Source organism: Bos mutus, chromosome 12, assembly GCF_027580195.1.
Source record: "Bos mutus isolate GX-2022 chromosome 12, NWIPB_WYAK_1.1, whole genome shotgun sequence".
NCBI lineage: Eukaryota > Metazoa > Chordata > Mammalia > Artiodactyla > Bovidae > Bos > Bos mutus.
The window spans coordinates 23,848,092-23,875,903 of record NC_091628.1 but is presented as its reverse complement, the minus strand read 5'-3'; the positions used below and the strand labels follow the sequence as shown (position 1 = coordinate 23,875,903).

Here is a 27,812-nt window from a genome sequence, read left to right as displayed (position 1 = left end):
GGATAGGGAGAAATATTTGCAAATTCCACTTTTTATTTTTTTATTTATTTATTTTTTTAGAAGAATCAGAGGCACAGTACAAAGAACAAACTTATGACTGCTTTGCCCGCAAGAGACAGAGGGCTTGACAGTTTGGCTTATAGAATTTGCTTTGGGATTTATTTATTTATTTATTTTTGCCAATTAAATGAAATCAATTTATAAGTGAAAATATGTACCATGAGGTACTTTAGTTATTTTCAGTATTCATCCCACTTGCATAATATCTAAGACAGAACTATGTCATACCATATTCTTTTTTTTTTTTTGAAAAATTTCACAATATAATGTTGATAGTTTACCACGAAGAAATTAAGAAAAGAGAATAGTTTCTAATGTTTATCCATGTATTGACTGTTCGTAGTGCTCTTTACTCCTTCCTGTATTTCCAAGTTTTGTTTTGATATTATCATCATTCATAAAGGACTTTATCACACACTTTAGCACAAAGAACAAATATTAAAAGCAGCAAGGGAAAAACAACAAATAACACACAAGGGAATTCCCATAAGGATAACAGCTGATCTTTCAATAGAAACTCTTCAAGCCAGGAGGGAATGGCAAGACATACTTAAAGTGATGAAAGAAAATAACCTACAGCCCAGATTATTGTACCCAGCAAGGATCTCATTCAAGTATGAAGGAGAAATCAAAAGCTTTTCAGACAAGCAAAAGCTGAGAGAATTCTGCACCACCAAACCAGCTCTCCAACAAATACTAAAGGATATTCTCTAGACAGGAAACACAAAAATGGTGTATAAACTCGAACCCAAAACAATAAAGTAAATGGCAACGGGATCATACTTATTAGTAATTACCTTAAACGTAAATGGGTTGAATGCCCCAACCAAAAGACAAAGACTGGCTGAATGGATACAAAAACAAGACCCTACATATGTTGTCTACAAGAGACCCACCTCAAAACAGGGGACACATACAGACTGAAAGTGAAGGGCTGGAAAAAGATTTTTCATGCAAATTGGGACCAAAAGAAAGCAGGAGTCACAATACTGTATCAGATAAATTAGACTTTAAAACAAAGGCTGTGAAAAGAGACAAAGAAGGTCACTACATAATGATCAAAGGATCAATCCAAGAAGAAGATATAACAATTATAAATATATATCCACCCAACATGGGAGCACCGCAGTATGTAAGACAAATCCTAACAAGTATGAAAGGAGAAATTAACAATAACACAATAATAGCGGAGAGACTTTAATACCCCACTCACACTTATGGATAGATCAACTAAACAGAAAATTAACAAGGAAAAAAAAAAATGTATCTATAAAGTTCACTAAAGCAAAGCACAGTAAAATGAGGTATGACAATAAAAGGCGTTAAATTTATCAAATAAAAAAAAAAATAAAGTGCTGAAAAATTAAAGCTGTCAATTCTGTAATAGATATTCATTGAAAGTATCTTTTGAAATGGGGGTGAAAACACCTTCAGAGAAATGAAAGCTAAGGAAGCATGCACGAGCTATAAAAAACGATAAAGTCCTTTATGAATGATGATAATATCAAAACAGAACTCTCTTTAACATAGTTCCTATCATAGAACCTTTAGATAAGTACCAAGTGACTGAGCATACACCCTTATTTCTCCACCACATCTGGATGAATTCTGGATAAATCCTACTCTCTCTCTCTTTTTTTTTTTTTTTTTTTTGGTCTTACACATCTTCTCTCTCTATTGCTGCTAGAATAAAAACAAAGCAAAACAAAAAATACATGGGAATGCTGGTCGTCATGAAATCCATTTTCTAATGACTGCTATCTTGTCAAAGTTGCCTTGGTACACAATAGCTCTGCCTACTCCCATCTGGAGCTATCACATGCTTTCTTTTCTTCTACGTTCCCCCCTCAGAGGGGTCCTCATTCTACTACAAAATGATGGGAAGGACTATAGCGGAAGCCATTAGTTCTTCACCTCTAAACTAGTCTTTAATCATATCACTCTCTCTCTTTAAAACTTAAACAGTATCTTTAGGGTCAAGGGCATTATCTATTTCATAATGCAGGTATATCCAGGGCATCTCCATTAGTGATAGAGAACACGATTTCAATGAATAAAGTTACAGTCATTTCGCTTAGAAACAACCTGTGAGCTTTGATTCAATTTCCATATTGAACCTTCAGTAATAAATTATTGGCTGTGATCCCACCACTTAATGAAAGAATATTATGCTCCTGGCCCTGTGACATATTTGTTTTATATACCTTACTAACTGCACTGTTAGCTAGATACTCTTATCCTCAGTTTACAGATTAGAAGCCTGAGGATTAGAAATATTAAGTAATTTGTACAAGGTTATTGAGTCAGTGGATGTGAAGGTTGGGACTTAAACTGGGGTCTAAATAACCTCAGATCTGAGGCTTCAATCACTTCCTGCTAAATGACCGGGGTGGTTTAGCAAAATGTAAATGGCACACGGTGAGAAAGTAATGTGTCATCATGTTAATATCTTTCTCAAATGCTTTTAACTATAACATCCCATCAACCTGAAAATGCCATCTGCCTTGGGTAATCTACTGTAAAAACAACCAGATTTAAGTCTGAGATATGAATCTTTTTATTAGTCAGTTCATCAATAATTAATTTTCAGACACGAATTTCACCTAAAGCAGAATTTTTACAAGCAGAAAGTTAATATGCATTTTCTTGTGTTTTTGATGTTTTTCTTTTACACTATAATTTTATGGACAGGTTATGTCAGTGAAAATGCCAGGAAGATAAATCAAACAAAAGCAAGGTTGATTCCAGAAGAAGCCACATCAATTATTTAATTCTGCCTTTTCATTGTTACTGTTGTCAGGTATTTGTTACTACAGGAAAAAATATTCCCAGCCATTTCTGGCAGTCTTAGAAAGGCAATGCTGCAAGTGAAAAGTATTATTAAAAATTAGAAATCTTTAATACAAATATTATTAAAAGAAGACAAAAGAAGTGTTTACATCTGTGTGTTTCCTAAAAAACTTAAAATGGAACTACCATATGACCCAGAATTCCCTCTTTTGGGTACATATTCAAAGAATATGAAAAGAGGATATCAAAGAGACAGCCACACTCCCATGTTCATTGCAGCATTACTCACAATAGCAAAGACAGGGAAACAGCCCAAATATCCATCAATGGATAAAGAAGATGTGATGTATTTGTTGGTCAAAAATTTCCTTTGGGTTTTTCCATAGGATGTTACAGAAAAATCTGAACATACTTTTATCCAACCCACCACACACACACACACACACACACACACCCTCACTCACACACACACACACAAATATTATTCAACCATGAGAAAGAAGGAAATTCTACCATTTGTAACAACACAGCTGAGCCCTGAGGACATTAGACCAAATGAAATAAGCCAGACCAGAAAGACAAATGCTGTATGGTCTAACTTACATATAGAATCTAAAAAAACAATCAAACTCATAGAAATAGAGAGTAGAAAAGTGGTTCATAAGAGCCGGGATGCAGGTTTTGTCAGAGGTTGCTAAAGGGGTACAAACCTTCAATTATGAGATGAATAAGAGCTGAAGATCTAATGTATAACATGGTGACTATAGTTGAAAAAGCTATATTTTATAGTTGAAATTTGCTAAAAGAGAAGTTAAATGTTCTTACCAAAAAAAAAAAAAAATAAAGATGCAAGATGGTAGATTTTTAACTAGGTGGGAGGAATCTTTTCCCCATGCAGACCTGTATCAAATCACCACAATGTCCATTTTAAATATCTTACAATTTATTAGTCAATTACACATCAACAAAGCTAAAAAAATATGAAGGCAGGTTCAATATGAATGTGATTGGTATCTGAAAGTTAATAATTACAAAGATTAACCTTGTAAAAAAGTATTTTAATATGATCCTTTAGACACTTTCCTATTGGTGTCCTGCCATGAATGATAAGGACCGCCTTCTCGTATACTATCTCTTCCCAATCTTCTGTATTTTCCACCTAATGATGACTGTTATTTTAGTACTGCATGTGTACTAAGTCACTTAAGTCATGTCTGACCTTTTGAGACCCTCTAGTCCATAACCCACCAGGTTCCTCTGTCAATGGGATTCTCCGGGCAAGAATACTGGAGTGGGATGCCATACCCTCCTCCAGGGGATCTTCCCTGCATTGGTAGGTGGGTTCTTTACCACTAGCACCAGATTGAATCATATGAAATAGTCATTTTGTATAAAAAAAAATCATCACATATAGGCAGTTTCATGTGGTTCAAACTATTTTATATTTTAGAATAATATTCATAAATGTATATTTATACATTTATAAATCTATATTTAATAATATTCATAAGCTTAAATACCATTCATAAATAATAATATTCATATATTTATATTTCATGTTCTGTCCTCATTTTAAATTTCACCTCCTGACTTCTGTGAGCTATAAATTTACTTATATATTTTCAACTTTATACATTTCCAGTAGGTTCTGTCACTAAAGTTGACCCTCCATCTTTTGGCTAAAGTTTTATTCTATAGTTGAAAAACCATTAAGATTCATTTTCACTATAATAACTATATGAATACATATATCATTTGAGTATTGGCTTGGGGATCCATCTTCTCCTCTGCAAATCCAGAGTCATTCTTAATGGATTTTCTTTTTTTGCTTCTCAAGTAATTAACTCATCTTGAATCTGGAATTCAAGACAGACCCACCTAACTGTAATCACTACAAAGGCAATAAATGTTTTATTAGTGGCTAGAGATGACACATTGTAAGTAAGTTTTGTTGTTGTTCAGTCGCTCAGTCATGTCCAATTCTTTGTGACCCCATGGACTGCAGCATGCCTGGCTTCCCTGCCCTTCATTATTTGGAATGATGAAAAATAAAATGAAAAATAGTTCAAACTGTGATTAACTGTATATAAGAACAGATGATTTATAGAAGGTCATGATAAGCATTCATGCATTTAATCAAAAATACACAAGAAGAAATTTATGGTATACCTGTATGTCAACAGAAATAAGAATGGCCCAGACTGATGGAAACAGAATGAGTAAATGTATGCATGTACTTTGTGTTAGTCACTCAGTCGTGTCCAACTCTTTGCGACCCCATGGACTGTAGCCCATTAGGCTTGTGAAGCTATAACTAGAAGCAAGAGAAGAAGTCAATAAGCTGGCTTTCTTTGCTGTGGGGATTTGAATAAATCGCTTGTTTTCTCTATGCTTTATCTTTTTCCTTTTTAAAAAGGTGCTATAAAAGAAAAAAAATGATGTATTGTATTTCATCAAAATTAAAACTTTCACCCTGCAAATGATTTAAGAAGATGAAATGACAAGCCATAGATGTGAAAAAAATACTTGCAAACCACATTAGATAAATGACTAGTATATAGATACTTAAAGTACTCTCAGATCTCAACATTGAAAACAAGAGCATTAGATAAAGCGCATTAGACAAAGTGCCAAATACATAAGGAGGCAGGCCCTGGAAGATGATATACAGATGCAAATAAGCACATAAAATAATGCCTGACATCATTAGCCACTGGAGAAATGCAAATGAATGCCACAATGAGATATCACTACTAGGAGAATGGCTGAATCTTAGAATAAAAAATGATACTGGTGTGAAGGTACAGATGTTATCTTATTCTATGTTCCAATGTCCTTTTATGATAAGGATGTAGAGAACCTGATCATTCATATATTTTTGCTAAGGCTATAAAGCGCTACCATCACATAGAAAGGTAGTTGTAGCAGTTTCTTAAAAACTAAAAATAAGTAAATGTGCAACTAGCATATGACTCAACAATTACACTCTGGGCATGTATCCCAGATAAATGAAGACTTATGTTCACGCAAAAATTGGTACACAAATGTTTATAATGGTATTGTTGGTGATGGTAATAATCTGAAAATAACCCAGACGTTAAGCAGCATGTGGTTCATCCACACTATGGGATCCTACTCATCAATAAATAAGGAACAAACTATTGAAACACAAAATACTGTGGATCGATCTCAACAGCACTGATACTGAGTGAAAGAAGCCAATCTCCAAAGATCAAATACTCTGTCATTTCAGTTCTCTTACATTCTCAAAATGATGAAAACACAGCGATGGAAAACAAAGGAATGATTTTTCGTGGTTAGAGATGGTTTCTATCAAAAACCACACAGGCCTGCACAAAATATAAATCAAGAGGCAGACCTTGGAACAGTCTTGTTTAAAATAGACTTGAAAAGGCAAAGAAAGATAAAGATTGGGTGAGTTTTCCTGAAATTGACATTGATAAATACAGATAAGAACAAAAAGGAAGGAATAAGGACAGTGTTTTCCCAGATACTGTACAATTGAATTTAAATCCAGTCCTTAAAAATTTAACACTTTAGCAAGTGGCTCAGTGGTAAAGAATCTGCCTGCCAAAACAGGAGGCGCAGGTTCTACCCTGGGTCAGGAAGAAGCCCTGGAGAAGGAATTGGCAACCTACTCCAGTGTTCTTGCCTGGAAAATCCAATGGACAGAGGAGCCTAGCAGGCAGGTTACAGTCCACAGGATTGCAAAAGAGTCTGATATGACTTAGTGACTAAACAACAATGACAGCAACAAATAAAATGTGAAAAGGCTTGGAAACATGATGTCTTACATGCTAGGACTAATAAATAAGAAAACTAGCAGCTGCTCAGTAATTCATGTGGGTACACTGAGAAAATGTTTCCGATTCCAAGCTTGCACTATCTTATAGCATAATTGTTAAGAAACAGCTGTGGAATTTGTCAGGTTTGGGTTTAATTCAGGGCACTACCACAAAATAACTAAGTGACTTGGGAAAGCTATTTAATCAACTCTAAGCCTTTATTTTCCTTATCTGTAAAATGGGTGGGAGGGTGATGATGGTTGTCCTAAGGCTAACAAGATAATGCAGACAAACCAAACAGCCTAGGGCGTGCCATATAATTACTCATTAAATGTGAACTCATGTTACCTTTATTGCTATTTTCAGAATAAAAGAATTGGAAAACTTCATTCTAGCCACTATCAGAGCACCGTAAACTTCCCATACTCTTAGCTGGTCCCAAAATTTATGAAAAGCCAGCTAGTTATTTAGTATGATAATTGTGTATTTGGGGAACTACGTGTGACTTTAAGCTCCAACGCGATACCACGAAGCAAGAGACTAGATTTCAAGAAAAATTGCATTAGATGTGACTTTTCACAAAACACTCAAGAAAACGGAACTCAATATGGTTAAAGTCTGAGTGACTTAATGGCTCAAAGAGAGTTTCAGTCTTGAAAGTTTTTCAATTTTGCAGTTACACAATTGTTTCTCAAAATTGATGTTTGTAAAAAAAAATGTACAGTATAAATTTTTTGATCATCTAAAAACATCAGTAGCAAAGACTTTAATATACAAACTGCAACCAGGACAGCATGTGTGGAGCATCAGGGCAGACAGAGACAGCAGACAAGGAGGGCGGGGGACACAGGATTATATGGAGGGGAAAGATATTCAGGTTCCTGAGTTCTTCCTTAGTCCACACCATTCCTGGATCAGCACATGTCTACTAGTGGGCATGTCAAGGCACACAGCAATGGATGGGGCTTGAGGTCTCCACTGAGAAGACCAGAAGTAGATAGAGCATGGTGTGTGCATGCTCAGCTGTGTCCGACTCTGTGACCCCATGGGCTGCAGCCCCTGAGACTCCTCTGTCCATGGAATTTTCCAGGCAAGAATACTGGAATGACTTGCCATTTCCTCCTCCAGAGGCACTTCCTGACCCAGGGATCGAACCTGTGTCTCTTTCATCTTCTGCATTCGCAGGCAGATTACTTACCACTGCGCCACCTGATAGACAGATCCCTCCAATTTTACACCCCACTCACATCCCAATATCTAGGTAAATGCAGATCCAGTTAGGAGACAACTGAATGTTTATTAAAATCATCCAAGAAAGCCTTCAGGTCCATGATAAGACGCTCTTGGTCATTAGTACTATTAAGAGGAAAGTGGCATGATGGCTTTCTCACAAATCCAAATGGGGTGTGGAAACGAAATTAAGCCGTACTGAGGTCACAAAAAATTAAGCACTAAATTATTTGTTTTTTTAGGTCTTTGGAAAAGAAATGAAATGGCCTTCTAGGTCAGGTTTGAAAGACCCTGACCACATGCTCTTTCCTCAAGGACTGTCTTGGGTAAAGGTTATAACCCCAAAGTGCTCCAGATGGCACCCCACAATTACAGGGAAAGAGCCTGGCTACCTCCCTCCAGATATATCAGAAGAGGAACTGAAGTTCCATCACAGCCCCATTGCATGGGCCTCGATTCCCACAGTTAGACGAACTCTACGGGCTTCCTGGTGAGAAGACTGGGTGTGTAGCTACAGAGGCTTAGGTCTTGGATAGGTAGCCTTGTGGGCAAGTGAGCTCAGCTTCCCTCCAGCTTGTCCATGGTGTTCTCCCAACTGTTAATGAAAGCTGGTCACCCACATGAAGGAACACTACTAAGGAATTTAAAGGAACAAGCTATTGATACCCACAACTAGGATGAATCCTGGGCTTGGTGGCCATGATGTTCACCGGAAGGAAAGTCTGGCTTTATGGCAGGTGCTCCTGAAGGCTTCCTTGGTGGCTCAGATGGTAATGCATCTGCTTGCAATGCAGGAAACCCCAGGGTTCAACCCCTGGGTCAGGAAGATCCCCTGGAGAAGGGAATGGCCCATTCCAGTATTCTTGCCTGGAGAATTCCATGGCCAGAGAAGCTTAGCAGGCTTTAGTCCACATGGTCGCAAAGCACTGGATACGACTGAGTGACTAACACTTTCACTTTCACACCTGAAGCTCAGAGATGGTGCATGTGTTGTTGAACATGCGATGAACTGTTTTCCACAGATATCGATGTGATTTTCAGGACCATGGTCACAACCATGGCAGCAGACTGTGGGCTGAGGGACAGGTTAGGACTGTCATCTCTAAAGACAAATATGCATCTCATTTCTGGGTCAGGACCAACCAGCACTGAGCATAGAATTTAATCTAACTCCTCACTCTCTTCTGGGCAAACGTAACTGATCTTTTACCCAGACCCTTTCCACTTAGGCTTCATCATACTTAGAAGCCAGTTATTAACCTGTAGGGGCTGTGGGGGAAACGTAAAATTCTCCAGCCCCAGAAGTTTCAATGCTGACAACCTAACTCACTCATCAAGGTGGAGCTGAGGCCATGCTGTGCTGGGTCCAGTGATGGATCTGGACTGTCTGCAGTGGGAAGAGAGCATCCTCCCCATCTACTCCTGAATCCATTTTGTACAAAAGAAAACCACAATATATATTTTTCCAAAAAAGACAATGCACATCTTCAGGTAAACAAAGACTAATTTGGATCATATGAATACAACTAGCAGATACGGTAATCAAATGCTGAAGTGATACTGATGAAGGATTCAGAGACAATATCTCATAGGCAGGTTTGGCTGATGCCTCAAGTTAAAGGAAAAGGTGTACTATCGTGTTGGGTACATCCACAGAACACCTTTAAGGAACTTTATCAGGCTTTAGGCAATTTCAGCCGTAACAGTTATAACTGGAACACAAACAGCAGTGAGCACTGACACTTTCCCGTCTTTATGTAATGGACTTTGAATGGGAGAAATGAAGATTACTCAGAAAACCACAGGCCTGAAGAAAAATCTCACCTCAGTGACAAAGAGGTCAAATTGCTATTGCATTATATTGCTCTACTTTTTGTTCAGTTAATAGTGTGTTTGTGATTCAGTAAGAAAGAGCTATTAGTTGAAACTTCATTACAATTGATTTGAGTCACATTAATAAGGTTTTACTTAGAATTTATTATTTTATACAAAATAGCTTTAAATTGGTTGTTTAAAATGATTGTTCTAAAGTCAAAGACTTGGTAATTTTGTAAGAATAATGTTATTTCTGAGCTAATAAAAATCAGATTAAAAATTCTGAAACTACATTGCAGTTGTTACATTTCTCTCTCTGTGGGTATAATTATGTGTCTATACTATGCCATATACGTATAATTTCTTTCTTTTAAACGCTTTGACTAAATTTTTTGGCAGTAAATTCAAAATATAAAAGAAGTACTTGTGTTTCTGACTATGATAGAATGGCATGTAGTGGCCTAATATTTTTTTTGATAACATTTAGAAAAGCTGGGTAAATATAGACAAACAAGCAAATAAATCTCTATCTAGAGAAGAGCTGCAGTTATCATACTAAGTGAAGTTAAGTCAGACAAAGACAAATATATCACTTATGAGTGGGATCTAAAAAAATGATACAAATGAACTTATTTACGAAACAGAAACAGACCTGTAGACTTCGAAAACAAACATGGTTACCAAAGGGGAAAGGTAGGGACAGGGATAAATTAGGAGGCTCAGATTAACATATATACACTGCTATATATAACAAGTCAACAAGGACCTACTGTATAGCACAGGGAACTCTACTCAATACTCTAATAACTTATGGGAAAAGAATCTGAAAAAGGATGGATATTTGTTTATGTATAGCTGAATCACTTTGCTGTACACCTAAAACTAAGACAACATTGTAAATCAACTATACTTCAATATGAAATGTATGGCAAAACCAATACAACATTGTAATTAGCCTCCAGTTAAAATAAATAAATTTAAATTAAAAAAAAATTTTTTAATCAACTTAAAAAAGAGTTGCAAAGCTAACAAGTACTTGAAGAGTCAGTATCTTAGTTGGAGAGAAACCACTGAGAGATGACTTGGCCTTCTACAAACCACATTTCCTCTCAACATTTGCCAAGGCAAATACAAGGGTCTCATGTCCTGGTAAGAAGGGAGACAGATGGAGGTATGTCTTACACTCAGCAGCTCTTTTCTCAAAGCATTTGTTAAAATCTTAAGCTTTGCAGGAAAATAATTAAGAAAGCTGCTGAAATTTAGGGCAGGGTATTCATCAATCTTGCAAAACTGCAGAGGTAAAATTCATTATCCTGGAACCTTAAAGGAGGAGTGGTCTTACTACATAGCCAAGGTGTTCAGACCCTGGGGTCCTATAACAGATCCTGGGCATCAACCAGGGGTTCATAGGCTTGCAAAGGTTGAAATTAACCTCTTATCTGCTCAGGTTCTGATTGATTTAAGATGTTTACTCCCATTTTATCTGCCTGCCAGAGGATAGATAAAACCATTCAAAATATCCAGATAACAGCAGAGAAAGCAAATATGCATGGAAATACATTAAAAGAATAATTAATAAAAGAATACTAGAAATATGGCACAGAGTAAAAGGAAAAAAATATGAATAATTGGAGGCATTAAAGGGGAAAAGGTAAGTGCAAAACCACCTCTGAAGGTTAATGAACAAGAATTTTCCAAAACTGATAAAAGATATCAAGTCATATTTAAAACGTGTTTCAAATACCAAGCAACAGAAATCTAAAAAGCTCAGTTCGGTACATAATCGTAAAACTAATGAAAACAAAGGACTAAAAGAAAGCATAAAAGCAACCAAAAATACAGAACATATTGCCCTCAAAGGAGCCATAATCAGACTGATGGTTGACATTTCAGCAGAAATGATAGAAGCTAAAAGTCAACTGAGGAGCATAAAGTACTGAAAGAAAAAAATTTCTAATCTAGAATACTCCAAACAATAGAAACAGCCTTAAAAGTGAGATCAAATAAAAACATTTTCAATCAAACAAAAACTGAGAAAAGTTTTGGCCCACTGACACTAAACATGCTTAAGACAACTCTTGGTTGCCTACAGATGGATGGCAGAGGGCATCTGAAGACAGCAGGTGTAGCATCCGCAATGATAATAATATAAAAGAAAACTAAAATAAAAATAAAACAGATTTATAATTGTTCTTAAAAAAATCAAATCTATCCAACTCAGTCCATTCCTCTACCAAATGCATGTGTCTCTATGTATAAAATTTTATTTTTTAAAAGATCAATATACTGTCCTTCAAGTTTATTTCCACCATTTTCTGTGATAAGAAATAAAAAAAGACAACAATAGCTCATCAACAGATAAATATTTTGTATTGCTTGGTCTCATATGTGAAATAATAGGCAAACTCAAAGTGCTGCTATGAATTTTAGGAAAATAAACTGAAAGTATTTGCTGCATGCATTAAAATTAAAATGTCAAATTCTTTTTAAAATTAATGAGTAGTGATAATAAATCAGTAGTATATCTTAAGTATTTGCTATTTCACATAAGACACTTAAAATATTCACACAAACTTTTATAGTGAATCCATATAGCATTTATCCTTATAATTATGGTTAGCATTCATTTCAGTGTAAAGCAAAAAAATGGGCAGAAATCCCAGTTTCAACCACATAATGACTTTCCCATCATAATGGAGCAGAGTACAACTGACCATTTGTCTTAAGCCCAATAGTTTAATTGTGCCCCTTCTTGTATATCAAGAAAGAATGTAACAATATGAAATCCTCTTTCTTAAAATCCTTTGCTTAAGCCCTGCTTGATATGAAATTTTCTTAAATATATTAGAAAGAAACTTTTATCTCTAACTTACAGAAAAGAAACTAGAGTATTTTATCTGAAGCCATAATTCATTAGAGGTTGCAATTAAATTTCACCATGAATACAGAACCTTACCACACTTTTATAAATGTCCAGGAAAATAAATGTTCATCATAGTTGCCATCTACCTATGAAAATAACCTGATCTGATAGAGGCAGCAGGGAATGTGGGTTCCTATATGGCCATTCCTCTGTCATTAACCTCCAATCTATGCGGGAGCCGCCCTACACACAGGACCAACTGGGCAATTGCAGATGTTCATCTGTAGGTATAATGATGGATGGAGTGCAAACAGTAGATATGGAATGTTGCATTGGAGATGAACCAAAGGATACATGAAACCCTTTGAGCAGTCACTGTCTTTATTATACCTGTATATCCACTTCATTAAGATTAAAACCAAAATAAGTTCTGTCAGACTATGAAACACTCCTAAAAGCTACTGAATAGCAATATATTCTATGAGTAGAGACTACCTTTAATCATATTCAATATTTGACACACAATCCTTGTATATTTTTGAAGATCTTAACTTATTAGAGAGTATCTCAGCTTTCAAATAACTTTAAGTAAACCGAAATGAACCAGGGTTATATGGTTCAAATATATCTAGGCTATTCAACAATGGATCATTTCAAAAACATGGTGTGTTGACTTCTTCTCAATCAGGTTGTCTCCTGTCTCTATTTTTATTTTGTAGACATCAACGTTAAGAAAAAAATCAGAGGCTAAAATATTGCATTATAAAACAGACTTTATGCATTTTGTGCTTACAAAAACCATTAACTGTAAAAAGAGGTGATTTTTAATATATATTTGTTCCCAATATTTCAATTATAGCAATGTAATAACTAGTAAGAAAATATTTAGGAAGATTAGAAAGTTCTGGTTTTAGTGGTTCCCTGTTCAGTACAACAAACAAAAAGCAGTTTTCGTTCTTCAGGTTAAAATTGTTGATATTTTATATGTTGGGGAAAATTCTTTATCATAAGTACTATTATAATGAAATGTTTTTTCATTAAGGCTTCTTTTATTCATGAAAGGGCAAAATCATTTGCTGGTTCACTTTGTTCCAAGAACATGCTGGAGTGCTAAATGAAAATGCGCGGTTCAGTTCTCTAAGTAGCTTGCACATTACAAATCAGAATGTTAAGCTGTGAGGTTAAAATGAACCAGATAAGCAAGTAAGTCTTTTGCCTCTGCCAACATTTTCTCTTTATATAGCACATACAGGGAGACATATCTTTTTTTTAGATACAAAGCTATTTAATATCCTACGGAGCAATGATAACCCTAATATTTGAGTGTTCTTTAAAAATATTTGTTTCTCTTTAATTGTAGAGGCTCTCAGAGGCTTAGAGATAGGCACTCTGATTATTTCACATGATGATTCTCAGAAAATAAAAAATCCTGGTAAACAGTGGATAGCCCTAGGAATGAAGTTCCCAAAAAACTATTCCACAAAGAAGAATGTAGCTGACTGCAGTCCCTTTTTTGTTCCCCAAATTTAAGGTCATGAGGTTTCGAGGTCTTCAATACATCCTCAGCTGTAGACATAAGGGCTTCCTAGAAAACACGAACAGGGCATATTGAGAACTCCTAGATGGTTCTAGAATGGGTCCATACAAGACTTTCTTGGGCCAAAGTGTTTTATGTCCCAAGGCAATGGGATAGGGGTGTGAGGATCCAAGTTAAGACACCCCTAGCTTTAAAATGGTCTTCTTCTCTTAAGTTTGCTTCATTGGTTCAAAGGGGGATTGGGCACCATGTGGGTATATCACCATAAATCCATCAAGACTTTGGAAAACAATGTATCTCCTTTGAATGGTTAACTCAGTAATATCTATATATAAAAGGAAAGCACCATCGTTAACTGTGTCAATAATGTTATGTAATTTGAACATAAATTTATAGTTGGAAACTCTAAGCGCTATTTTTATAGGAAACAATAATTTGAGACAAGGAAGAGAAGATGGATTTGGATTTCTTCCAATGTGACCCAATGTCATTGTTTTTAATTTCAATTGTAGACTGTTATCTTAGTTTGACTTGTGTTATTTTCTTGAGTTTTCCATTTCCATGAGAAGAGATCAGGTGACAATAAAACAGCAAAATGTCTACAAGATAACAGGGGACACTTGAACATGTTACTAAGAGGCTTAGGAGAATCTTTTTTTTGAAATCGTAAACAAAAAAGGTGAGATGTACCTCTTTATTCTTAGCATTTAGTGGGGATGACTGTCATGCATTAAATAAGTCCTTCATCAAACATTCCATGTGTGTATATATATGTGTGTGTGTATATGTATACAATATGTATCTGCTATTCAAAAAAAAGCATTTGGTAAGATATGAGAGTATATCTTTAAAAAAAATCTTTTGAATTAGATGACCTTCCAAGTCATTCAGTACATGTCTAACCATTCCATAGGGACACTAATACACCAGCAAATAACTTCTATTGTCTTTTATGGGTTACTCTACCTTCTTTGCTAACAATTTTAATCTCACTATCTCTGGTAATTACTCTGCAAGCATCATCTTAAGAACCTGTCCCCAGGAGCAATCTCCCACTCTTTCTCATTCTGTACTACTTATATGGCATTATATACAGCTATATGTACAGGTTTACTTACTTATATATACATATACAATACATACAGATGGAGATATATATATATAATTTATGTTTAATTAATGAATTCAAAAGCAGGTTTTAAGTGTTGGTATATGTTTAAATGCATATATATATGTGTGTATATATATATATATATATATTTGTGTGTGTGTGTGTATCACTATACAATTAAATGAATTCAAAAATTGCTTCTCAAACTACGACCACCATAGAAGAGAATCCATTTAAAGTGTAGTCTTCAGTGTGATCTTTGGTGTATGCAGCCCTATCATGAAGGAGATTTTTATATAAAATGATACCCCTGTTTCACAAACAGTTGGGATGGTTATATATAAAACACGATGGACTCTCCACCCTTCACCCAATGTACATTATGCATCACTCCTGTCCTTCCATCCATCATTTTTGGGGTGATTCATACAGGTATGTGACCAGTTCCTTGAAAGAAGAGCATATTAAAATACAGAGGTTGAGCATAGCAGCTGACAACAATCACCCATGCATTCATTCATTCCATTCACCCATTCAAAAAGCATATGTTGAACACTAAGTATCTTAATTCTGTGAAAATAAAAATTGTGATGCATTGAGCTATGAACTATGGTCCCAGTATGCACAGGGTATTAGCTAACTCAATTGTGTAGCTTCTCCACCATCATTTGGAGGTAAAATATATTGAAAGTATAGTAGGGTACCTGAGACCTTCCCAGGCAGCTCAGTGGTAAAGAATCCACCTGCCAAGCAAGAGAGGCAGGTTCCATACCTGGGTTGAGAAGATCCCCTGGAGAAGGAAATGGCAACCTGCTCCAGTATTCTTGCCTGGGAAATCCCATGGACAGAGGAGCCTGGTGGGCTACAGTCCACGGGGTCACAAACAATCAGACACAAGTTGGTGACTAAACAACAACAAAGGGAAGAACACTGTTCATAAACTTTCATTTGTAACAAGGTTACCAGGCAGAATAAAAAGTTACTAACCGCCCTCCAAAAAATAAAAGCTCATGCCACCCACAACTGGACATCATAGGCTGTCAAGGCTTTGACATGAATTCTCAGCTTAATTTAACAATTGTAATCACACCAAAGAAGTCTCTGACTGCCTTGAGTTTAGTAAGTATTCCTGAGAAATATTCTTTCAACTCTAATCACACTTATGATGTAAAAGAACAGAAGCTCCCTCCTAAGAATTTGAGCACAGCACCACTTAAACTAAAACACATTAATAACTGACTATATAAATTCTGTGGAAATGAGCATTATAGAGTCACCAGTTGACTGGAAGTTATGTCCACTGAGTATCAGTGGGTTAATGTTTATAACATAGGAAGTAATACAGTAGTCACAATATCATATAAGTGCAAATTATTATTATAATGGCTTCATTAGATAAATAAATAAGCTCACAGTTTAGCAATGGAATTATAAAACTATGAAATAAGTATGCTTAATTGCAAAAGTGTAATATTTATGACAGTCTAAGTCACGTTAAAACTCACATGTTTTTGAGTATCCTCTGGGTTTCTTAAAGGAGCTTACTGCCTAGTGTAGGAGACAGACCTCTATCCATCTGTAAGGTAGACTATAACAAGGGTTTAGCTTGTATTTATACTTGAGACACCTGGAGACATGAAGGAAGCTTTCAAGGAGACAGTGATATTGAGCTAGGTTTAGTGCCTGGAGAACATTTTGACAGGAAGCAGTAAGAGAGAAGTTATTCTATAGAGAGGGAGCTGTGCCCGAAAATGCAAAGATGAAGATCTAATTCATGCGTCACTCATCTATTTATTCAATTATCCATTTACTAACATTCAAATAATATCTACTGAATAGGTATCACTTCAGTGCTAATTTTTGTCATATATGACATATATTCAAAAAATGTATTTCCTCAACTTCAATGTCAATGGGTTTTTGGATTTAAGCACATTGGTTTTAAATGCAGGTGTATGTTTTTTTTTAAAAAAATGGCAAATGTGTTAAAATGGTCCACCAGCTGAACCATGTCTTTTGGGATGCATGAAAGAGTGCTCCCTTCATTAAATACCAAGGGACATGCAAAATAATTAAGCAGTTAAAATTAAGAGAAAAACACTTCTCTAGAAATTTCATATAACACTGATAAGATGTAACGCAAACCTGTCTTAACATGACTGTGTTTTGTACAAACAAAGACGTTTTATCAACAGCCTACAGATGTTTTCAAGGTTTGAATGACAATTTTTATTTAGAAATTATAATCTCATAACTATTTAAAAGTCTATTATCTAGAATTTTATCCTTGAAAATAAGCTTTTTTTTTCTTTCCACACACATTACATATAGATTCAAGAGTAATAAAGGAAATAGTTTTGAGAGCAATTGGCTTGAGCTGAGCATCTCATCTCCTACTCTGCTTCAAAACGGGTAGAGCCTTAGTTAACACAGTGTTGTTTCAAATTCTAGAGTTATAATGAGGTCATTTATGTCCCAATGTTACAACATTTGAAAAGCTAAATAAATAAATGGCTATAAGAATCCAATGAACTCATGGATCTTATTAAAAGATTACTAATTTTAGTTTTGAAACCATAAGAATCAAGTAAAAGGAATATTGGCTTTAAAATCAAGGAGACATGGGTTCAAATTCTGACTCTACCACGAAGAAACTCTGTGATTTTTTTTTCTTTTTGGTAGTAATTTAGCCTTTTCAGATTCTTTAAAAGTTAGTAATAATACCTTAGTGTTAGGGTAGATGTGAAGATAAAAAAATTTAAGTTTCTAGCATAGTTCCTGGCATACCTTAAGTACTCATAAATATTGACTTACTCTCTTTTTCCCACTTTCCTTTTTTGGTAATAATTCTTATCCTCCTGTCTTAAGTAAATTTTACCATTGATAATATTTGTACAAGGAAATGACTTATGGTAACTTTTCAACATTTTTAGACCACAGCACACTAGAGGCAGAGTATAATGAATGTGTATCTGATTCATTACATTTCACTTGCCATTTCTCAAAAAGAATGGAGCATGCTAGATAAAGCTATTGAGGCCTACTTTTAAATTAATGTTTTACTTAACATTTTGAATTTTATGTGTAAAACTGGGCCCATGTGTCACCTGTTGCTTCTCAAGAAGCCATTACTCAATGACACGGCCGAGTTTCAAAGGAAACGTTTTTTCAAAGCATTGACTAATCTGCACTAATATTAATGGGTTATCACCTACAGTTTAGTTACAAGAAAAGATCAACTGCTGAAACTATTATCTCTCTTTCACAACCTGTTTAAGTGAAACAACTTTCAGAAGAATCATTGAGACTTAAGAATTTCACTCCATGTACTGAATAGTTTATGGAACCACATAGTTTCAAATTGATATATTTTTGATCTATGTGTCTTTAATTTTCAGTTCCACCAATGAAGAGCTTCTTCTTCTGAAAGTATTTTTTCATCATAGGTGTTATTTTGGTAGTACCAATGTTCTCAGAGAGCAGGTCTATATTTGCAGTGATTAAATAGATATAGCCATGATATCACATTCCTGATCAAAATATTCTCAAATCTCTTAAAATATTAAGGTCTCAATACAGCTTGGAGGATTAGAACTAGGAAACATAAGGAGAGGAAAGATATTAATAGTTCCAAAACAGCTTTTCATCACAACTACATAGAAGTAAATGTCCGGTTTAAGTTGGGTTGAACTCATCAGTTGTAATGTTTATTTGGTATGAATATGTGTTGTGGGGAGTGATGAAGCATAAATTAGGTGAAAAGACAAGGTTTTTGTTTTGAGCTGTCTCTTCAACATCATTTTTAATAAGAACCAAAATGCTTCTGGTGGGTTTTCCATAGATATTAACGAGGTGAGTAACACTAGTTTCAGTTCGGCCCAGACAATACAACTTGAAAAGAAAAGATTCACATTAGAATCTGATCTCATGAAATGTTCAGCCATCATGATTTTGAAAAAAGAAAACTTAATAGTTTATACTTCCCTTCACCTAGCTTGTTTTTAGAAATCAAACAATCACATTTTCGTAAGAAAATATTCAGTCTACAGTTTTACTTTCCTGGCTGGTGTTTATCATTTCTTCTCCATCTTTATTTACAAAATCCTTTCTCTTTGAGCACTGATATTCACAATATTAACTACTGAACAAAAATGTACCTATTTTTATTTTTGTTTCCATGTATGAATTAATTAGAAAAGGTAGATCATGTAAGTTTTCAGTTGCTAAATATGTTAATGATCTGAATTGTCATAAATTATCCTGGCAATTAAACATGCAGGTGCAAAATCATGACAATATTTTCTGCAACATATTTATGAAAGTATTTTCAATTCAGAGGGGTTAATTGGCACATTCATAATGGTTATTTTTGTACTTCAATAGAAATTTATCACATTTATTATAAGCTTTACATTTAAAATATGTGTACTGAATAAGATATGCAAATTTCCTTTAACCGGAAAGAATAAAAGCAATGTCTGGTGTTTCCCACTTATATAAAATATGAATTAATAGAGGTTATCTTATATGAAGAAGGAAATGGCAACCCACTCCAGTATTTTTGCCTGGGAAATCCCATGGACAGAGGAGCCTGGTGGGCTACAGTCCACAGGGTCTGCAAAGAATTGGGCCTGACTTAGTGACTAAACAACAACAAACTTAGGTGGAAAGTTATTTGAGCTCTTATACCTTCAATAACCGAAGTGGCCATAGAATTCATATAGAACTTTAGTTTTCTAATGTTTTTTCTTTGTAATCTGAACTTGACTTTTCAGGAATAACTGCCATAGAAACATAAATAATGTAAAATTACAAAACTTCAAAGCTTATAAGTAATGGAAGTTTACTACACTTCTTGTATCTGTGAGAGTGACCATGAAGCAGGTAAACTGAAACACAGTTTTCAAGAACCAAGCTTTGCAGAAAGAGAGTTAATACATTTGACAGGTTTTACTAAAGAGACACGTCATATCTCTTGTACTTAGTTCTGCTTTGATGAATGCCCATGTTCCTTTAAGTTCTCACCTCAATGGAAGAAATTCTCTAAATTTGCAATTATGAATCTTCTTGCTATGCCTTATTTAAGCTATCTAACCATATATTTATTCACCCAGTGAATATTAAGCACCTCTTATGCCTCAATTTCATTAACCTATTAGTATTTCTCTTCATATGTGACTTCCTTGGCATGAATCTATTGGCTCTTCAGTTCACAACATCAAGCTTAACAGAGTAACTGAGCTCTGATCAGAACTCTACTGAAAGCCTCTGCAGGTCAGTGGTCTCATTCAGGAAAGAGGAAAGTGCTTGCTTGCTTTCTACCTATACTAACCCTCCATTAATTCAAGATATTTGCATAAAATACTTTGATAAAGCCAAGGTAACTTCTATTGATGTGCTGATTTACATTAATTCACAGTCCTTAAAGTGCTTCTTTAGCAAGCACTTATCTAACTGAATTTTGATTCTAATATTTAAACTACTAGTTATCCCTTTATCTTACTGACTTTTTGCCTACCATACTTAAAAGGAGAGGTCTTGGTCTACTGTCTGGGTGACTAGAAGTGGGTATAGAAGTAGGTATTACCATCTAAGTTTAAATAGCCAATGATTCCAATACCCATGATTTCAATGTTTTAACATATCCACACGTTCTTACTCTCCCTAATTCAGAATTTTTCTTAAAAAAATAAAAACACAACAAACTCTAGCCAACCTTTTCACTTACAGACTTTGTAATATGTTTTGTGCAGCAATGACTGTAATAGGAAATCCAGAAATTATATGAGAACTGATTTTTTTTTTCAATTTTACAAGTCTGTTGTAAATTTCCTTTTAATAAAAGGAGTAAACCTTGTTTCTGCTTCCTCCCACTCTTTTGGCTTGGTGCTTACTCAGAGTAAGCCAACTTGCTGCATCTTACAGTTATGGATATTAACTGAGAAGGGCCCCCCTAAGCAAGCATGTGAACAGGGATACACCAGAGTGAACACAGCACAGTGAATACAGGCAAGTCCCGGAGCGCCCTGTCTCAGTCTCTCCCAGCCCTTCATCCCTTTCCAGGATTCTCTAGTTACCTCATCACAAAAGGCAGCCGACTTCTCAGCTAGAACAACAAGTTGTGCAGCGAATCTCAGTGATTCAGCCAAGTAGCAAACAGGGTCATTGGCTTAATTGGAATCTTAGTAGCCAAGCGAACTAGGAATCCCTTAGTCTGGATCCAGCGACACGGATCGAAGTGTTTCCGTGTTTTGATAGAAAATGAAAATGACGCAGAGTTTAATTGACAGGATATTGACCACCGTCCTTTCTTTATTACCCCAGGTTAGGTACCAGAGTCTAGAGCTCCCTTATATGCGCCCAGGGGCCACCAAGATCTCCCACCTTCCCCAAATGCGTAAAAGGCTAAAAACAGCTTTCCTCCCCAGCTCCACGGCGTGGCTTCTGCTGCTTTGTTTACCATATAAGTCACACCGGGGGTTCACTCTTTGCCCTCTCCCCTGCTTCAAAGCCGGGTGCGGTAAGATGCTGAGAAACATCCCCAAACTCTCGTTCAGCCCAGGTCAACCACAGAAAGCTTCACAGATCCGGTCCCCAGCTCTAAAGAGAAACCTTGCAGAGCCCGAGCCTCTGGATCTAGTAACCCCCAGGGATGTCCGCCTCCCAAGAGGGAGCAGGCTTCCCAGGCAGCTTGAGAAACTTAACCGAGATCCCAGAAACGAGGGAAGGTGCGGCTCCGGCCAGATGGAGCTCTGAGGCGACACCCTCTTTACCTGCAAAGTTGCGATCTTCTGGCTGAAGGGGGTTGGAGTCGAGGCCGGCGGCGCGAGTGCTTTGCCCGGTGCCAGCACGCCCGGCAAATTCCGACGGGATCTCCTTAGTCTTCGCCGAGTTTCCGAGCATTCCAAGGAAAACGCACGAAGCTGGAGCCCACGCAGCTGGCACCGAACTGGGCGGAGTGAGGATGCTCTGAGAGTGATGCCGCGCGAGGCGGGGGAGGGGAGGGCCTGGGGCGAGGGGGAGGTGAGCGCCAGGGGAGGAGAACCTCGCCCACCCCCGGCCCTTAAGGACCCCTCCGGGTAAAGTTAGCGTTCCCACGGCTGTCAGCCGACGAACCAAGAGGAAGGCACCCCTCCCTGCATCTCCGGTGGCGGCCTGACTCCGGGTCAGCGCAGCCCGGGTTCAGAGGGGACCACTCGGAAAGATGCGCGTCCCACGCGCCGCTCTGCGCGGCGGTGGAGGTGGACCGGCGCGAGGGCAGGACCCGGGGAAGAGCCTCCGCCGCCCCGGGGCCAGATGTTTGGGGTCAGCCCGTTGGGCAGGCGAGCTCACACAAGCCAACGGTGATCCAGTCCAGTCGGTGGCCAGTACCCACCCTGTGACCGTGGAGGCGAGCCAGACACACCTCCAGGCTCCCGGCGGGCTCACCCCCCAGGCTGTCCGACTTCAGTTCGCGTCAGAACCCGGCCGGTGATCACCCTGCTCCCACCCAAGTAAACAAGCCCCGCGCGGCAGGTCCCCCGACTTGAAAAAGTAGTCCTCCACCCTCTTCACCCGGTAACTCGCAAAGCTTCTCCCTCTCCGGCTCCCGGGGGTCCCGGCACCCCCTCTCGCGTCCTCAAGGTGTCAGACTTCCCCTGCAAGAACAGGCGTCTGTGACTCGCTACTAGTGTCCACAATGGAGACAGTCGCAATGAATAAATGACGAGGCGGCGTTCCACCCACCCTCAGTCCAGCTCGCTCTTTCCAACGAAATCAGTAAGTTTCCAAATTTTAAACAACCCCCCCCTCCAAGTGCGCACCAGCCTAGGCGCGCGAGGTCCCGTTGCTCCAGGTGCGATGTATTGAGTGTGTGTGTGTGTGTGTGTGTGTGTGTGTGTGTGTGTGTGGTGGTGGCGGTCCCATCAGCGTACTGACGATTTCAGGATAAAAGTTATCTTTTGGCCATCACTGTGGTGTTCACACCTGAAAATCAGATTAAAGTGTTTAGAGAAAATGTCATATATATATGGGCAAAGTTGGCAATAACTTACTTGTTGGTCACTGCGGCGCGGTGATTCCCAGCTTGTCACTCCGGGAGGCTTGCTTGGTCACGACCCTGAGACTGGAGAGTCCAATCTGTAAAATAGAGAGTGGAATCCACGCGGAATCCTAGCTAGCGATTACTCGGCTTGAGACTCTTGGTTCTACTAGATTCTTTTTCATTTCCCCAAAGCCCTGGGGTGAGCCACTGGTCTCCAGTCGCATCTCAGCAGATGCTGCTCAGGCTGTGTGCTTGTGCAACAGGAGTGGCCACTCTTTCTCCCCGTCCCAGCCACGCGTGGTTACACCTTCTGGGAATCAGGGCTCTGACGACTGCGAGGAGGCGGACCATTTTCTTCCCAAGAAATATTCCCCCAAGGGAGTCAAGGGTAGGCGGCATGCTGGACCCACGCAGCCTCCAAAGCCCCAAATTAAGAGAATTTCCTTCTTGGCTGTCTTATTTTTTACTTATTTTTTAGTTCACAAGAGAGCTTTTTTTTTTCTTTTTGAGTATTTACATGAGTAAAGAGGAAATTGCTAAGGATCACCCACTGGGGTGATGTGCATACTGTTGTTCTTTTTTTAATCACTTTTCTTATTCCTAAATGTTTCTTTCTCTTTAGTTTACAGCTCTTCTTCTGGGTTTATCCTAAGCCCAGCCTTGACTTCTGTTGTAAATTTCTAAGTCGTCTCCTCCCCTAATGAATACCGAGTTGGCCAGAAGCAAAGGTGGTTCCTACAGTATCTCTCCAGAAAACAAGTGTGCAAACAACAGGGCGATTCTTTTCTTTCCTTGAATCTTTCTCATTTTACTTCTTTACCACAAAAGTACTTTAATATCTTTAAACACTTTGTAGAATGTTTTCATGTTAAACAGTGATAAAATATGCAGGAATACATGTATCTGTAGGCAAGGTAATGAACTGTAATATGTTGTAGCCACGCGTTCCGGGAGACAAACTCACTCAGAAGGACAATGCAGATAGTGGAGTGCAGTTTATTACACCGGCGGGCCCAAGGCAGAGTCTCCTCTTAGCCAAGGACCCCGACCAGCATTTGTGAAAATCTTTTATACCCCATGTGTACGTGTCTGAACCCACCACTCCAAATTCCTTGAAACTTACATACACCAAGGAAAATACAATCCCAATAACCCCATCATTCACTTCCTATGTGCTCATGTGCTTAAACAGTCAAACAATTAGCCAATAATCAATAAACCCGAGGTTACACCCTGATAGATACAGAAAAATGTATGGCCTGTCTGGAGGAAGGGGTGATTAGTGTATGTTTTCTCTTAGGCGATGAGTAACCTAGATACGATCTTCAAGGTTCCCCTGTCTGGAGGGGGTCTTATCCTTCTGTTGTTGTTTTCATAGGCACTAAACACAGAGTTCGGAGTCCATTGGAAAGGTGGCCAAGCATGATCAGCATGAACAGGCCTAAGATGGAGTCCAGGCCCTATGAATTCCTTCTTCATTCCCTCCTCTTGATGCTCTTAACTCATATTATGAGCATCATTCATAGGGATATATTGCACCCTGGCTCTCCGACCACCAATTTGGGAGAATGACATCAACCTTTGGGTTACAAAGTTCATAATACATTGTAAAATTCAGGGTCCACAAAGCAGAACTATCAAGGCAACTATAACAGTGGTAAACATAGTTTTCCACCAATCGCCCTTCACCCAAGATAGGACCGAAGTCCAGAAACGAATGTTTTCATTTGACATTGCTTTTACCTGGTTTTTCATGTCATCTAAAGCAGTCGATACATTGCCAGATAAGTCAGGAATGTATACACAACATTCAACCTTAATTATAGCACAGGTCCCTCCTTGAGCAGCTGTGAGTATGTCCAAAGCCATTCTATTATGAATTACCGCTTTTCTCATTTGGATTTGTTCTTCATTTAAGGCTTGGATGGCTTTTGTTCTATCTAGGAGGGCCTATTTTGTGAAATTAGCCAAGGTCTCTACTTTAACCACGATATCTGTTGTCCCTATAGAGGATACGAATAAGGCAGCAATATACTCATATCATTGAAACATGGATCTTGTCCACCTAGCATGTATTAAGGTAGATTTACCGGGGCTGCCAGGGTAGATTTACAACAAGTAGGTTAGGCTTTTGTCACACTGGCCTTTATATCAAATGTAACCCCATGACCCGAATCTATTGACTGTAGGTCTTACACCAAGAGAGCAAGGAGAGGTTATGATTGACAAGAGAGAGGAAAGTCTCTTTTTGTCATCTCAGAAAAGAGCAGAGTGGTTTAAAATCTTCTTGGCAGAGTGGTGACACCCACCAAGGAAGTCCATCCATCACTGACAGAGGCATAGCCCCACATACCCAGCAGTTGGAAGTGTTGTGGAAGTCTGAGTAGGAATGTGCCCATGAGATGAAAACATTGTCCTGAGTTGAAACAGAAGTTAAATTCAAAATCACGTTGATGAGGCCAAGCAGCAGGAGTTGATTGTGCGGCTTCATCCTGAAGGGGCTCGTCCAGGATCTTCTTTTCCTTCTTCTTAAGGATGGTCTTAGTCTCTCGAGGGTCAGCGGGGTCCCTCTGTGCAGTCCACTCAGTCTTTTTTTGGGTCTGCGTGGTATGTTCTCTTCACCCTCGTATGATGGATCCAAGGGACAATACCTGCAACTTTAACTGCAGTAGGGGTAGTTAGAATAACATAAGGGCCCTTTCACCAAGGGGCTAGCAAATCATGTTTCTAATCTTTGACCCATACTTGGTCACCAAGCGTAAACTCATGAATCTGTTCCCCAAGGGGGGAATGGCACCCTTTCTTGTACAAACTTAGTTACCTGATTTATTACCTTACCCAGTTCCATCTGCTGTGAAATCCTATTCCCCCTTACCTGAGGCAAATTTGTTGACACCTGTTTTATTATGGGAGGGGGCCTCCCATACACAATTTCGTATGGAGAATAGCCTTGGGAATATGGGGTCATCCTGAGTCTGAGCAGATCCGTCGGAAGCAAGCCCACCCAGGAGCAGTCAGTCTCTTTGATCCACTTGGAGAGTCTCTTTAATGTCCAGTTGGTTCATTCCACCGTCTCAGAACTCTGGGCCTATATGCAGTGTGCAGTTTCCATTTGATGTTTTAAATTTTGCTGACTTGTTGTACTAAATTAGCTACAAAAGCTGGGTCATTGTCTGAACCAACACTGGTAGGAAGTCCAAATCTGGGAACTATTTCCCTAAGCAGGCACCGGGCTACTTCTGATGCTCTTTCAATCCAGGTAGGAAAAACTTCTACCTAGCCCGAGAACGTACATACCATGACCAGCAGGTAACGGTAGTGTCGGTGAGGTTTCATTTCAGTGAAGTCCACTCCCAGGTGTTCAAAGGGCAGCGTGCATTTCAGCTGAATACCCGGAGGTTTTTGTCTGAATACCCGAGAGGCAGCATTAACCTGTGAGCAGGCAGCATGGCCTAGGTGAGTCGCTTGGTGTGTTTGGCTTACCAGATTGTGTGCCAGCTCCTCTGGTACCAATAATTTGCCACTTGGCAATTCCCACCATCCCTTTTCAGTCTTGATGGCCCCTTCCGCTTTGGCTAACCTGACAGCCGTTGTACTTGTTTTATCAGGCTAGTGCCATCAGTATATAGGACCCAACTAGACTCTGGAACCTTGTGTCCTTCTTTAAGACAAACCCCAGATACCTTACCTCCTTCTTGCAGATCTGTGCCTTCTTTGACACCCGGTAACCTGCTTCCATCAGCAGCTGGAGCAGTGCTTTTGTCCCTTTCCAGGATTTTTCCTTGGGTTCGGCAGCCAGAAGCAGGTCATCCCCATATTGTAGGAGCCCATGCACCAACTGTTGTAGCCACACATTCCAGGAAACAAACTCACTCAGAAGGGCGATGCAGATAGTGGAGTGCAGTTTATTACACCGGCGGGCCCAAGGCAGAGTCTCCTCTTAGCCAAGGACCCCGGCCAGCATTTGTGAAAATCTTTTATACCCCATGTGTACGTGTCTGAACCCACCACTCCAAATTCCTTGCTGCTAAGTCGCTTCAGTCGTGTCCGACTCTGTGCGACCCCACAGATGGCAGCCCACCAGGCTTCGCCGTCCCTGGGATTCTCCAGGCAAGAACATTGGAGTGGGTTGCCATTTCCTTCTCCAATGCATGAAAGTGGAAAGTTAAAGTGAAGTTGCTCAGTCGTGTCCGACTCTTCACGACCCCATGGACTGCAGCCTACCAGGCTCCTCCGTCCATGGGATTTTCCAGGCAAGAGTACTGGAGTGGGGTGCCATTGCCTCCTTGAGACTTACATAAACCAAGGGAAATACAGTCCCAATAACCCCATCATTCACGTCCTATGTGCTCATGTGCTTAAACAGTCAAACAATTAGCCAATAATCAATAAACCCGAGGTTACACCCTGATAGATACAGAAAAATGTATGGCCTGTCTGGAGGAAGGGGTGATTAGTGTATGTTTTCTCTTAGGCAATGAGTAACCTAGATACGATCTTCAAGGTTCCCCTGTCTGGAGGGGGTCTTATCCTTCTGTTATTGTTTTCACAGGCACTAAACACAGAGTTCAGAGTCC

General features: G+C 38.5%; 1 protein-coding gene and 1 long non-coding RNA gene across 8 annotated transcripts in view; one reads left to right on the top strand and one right to left on the bottom strand.

Moving 5' to 3' along the window:
• The window catches only part of TRPC4 (transient receptor potential cation channel subfamily C member 4), a 211,421-nt gene extending 187,883 nt beyond the window's left edge, over nt 1-23,538 (bottom strand). For 3 of the 7 annotated variants that reach the window (XM_070380391.1, XM_070380389.1, XM_070380387.1), the window contains exon 1: nt 23,246-23,538. The gene's annotated coding sequence lies outside the window, so the exon portion shown is untranslated. Of the gene's footprint in view, nt 1-21,985; nt 22,180-23,245 lie in introns of those variants that run through there. The other 4 variants (XM_070380390.1, XM_070380388.1, XM_070380392.1 and 1 more) reach the window with 2 other exon arrangements.
• LOC138990190 (uncharacterized) overlaps nt 22,779-27,812 on the top strand; it is a 54,517-nt gene continuing 49,483 nt past the window's right edge. Inside the window, exon 1 of the long non-coding RNA XR_011466300.1 lies at nt 22,779-22,970. This is a non-coding gene — a long non-coding RNA (uncharacterized lncRNA). The remainder of the gene's footprint in view (nt 22,971-27,812) is intronic.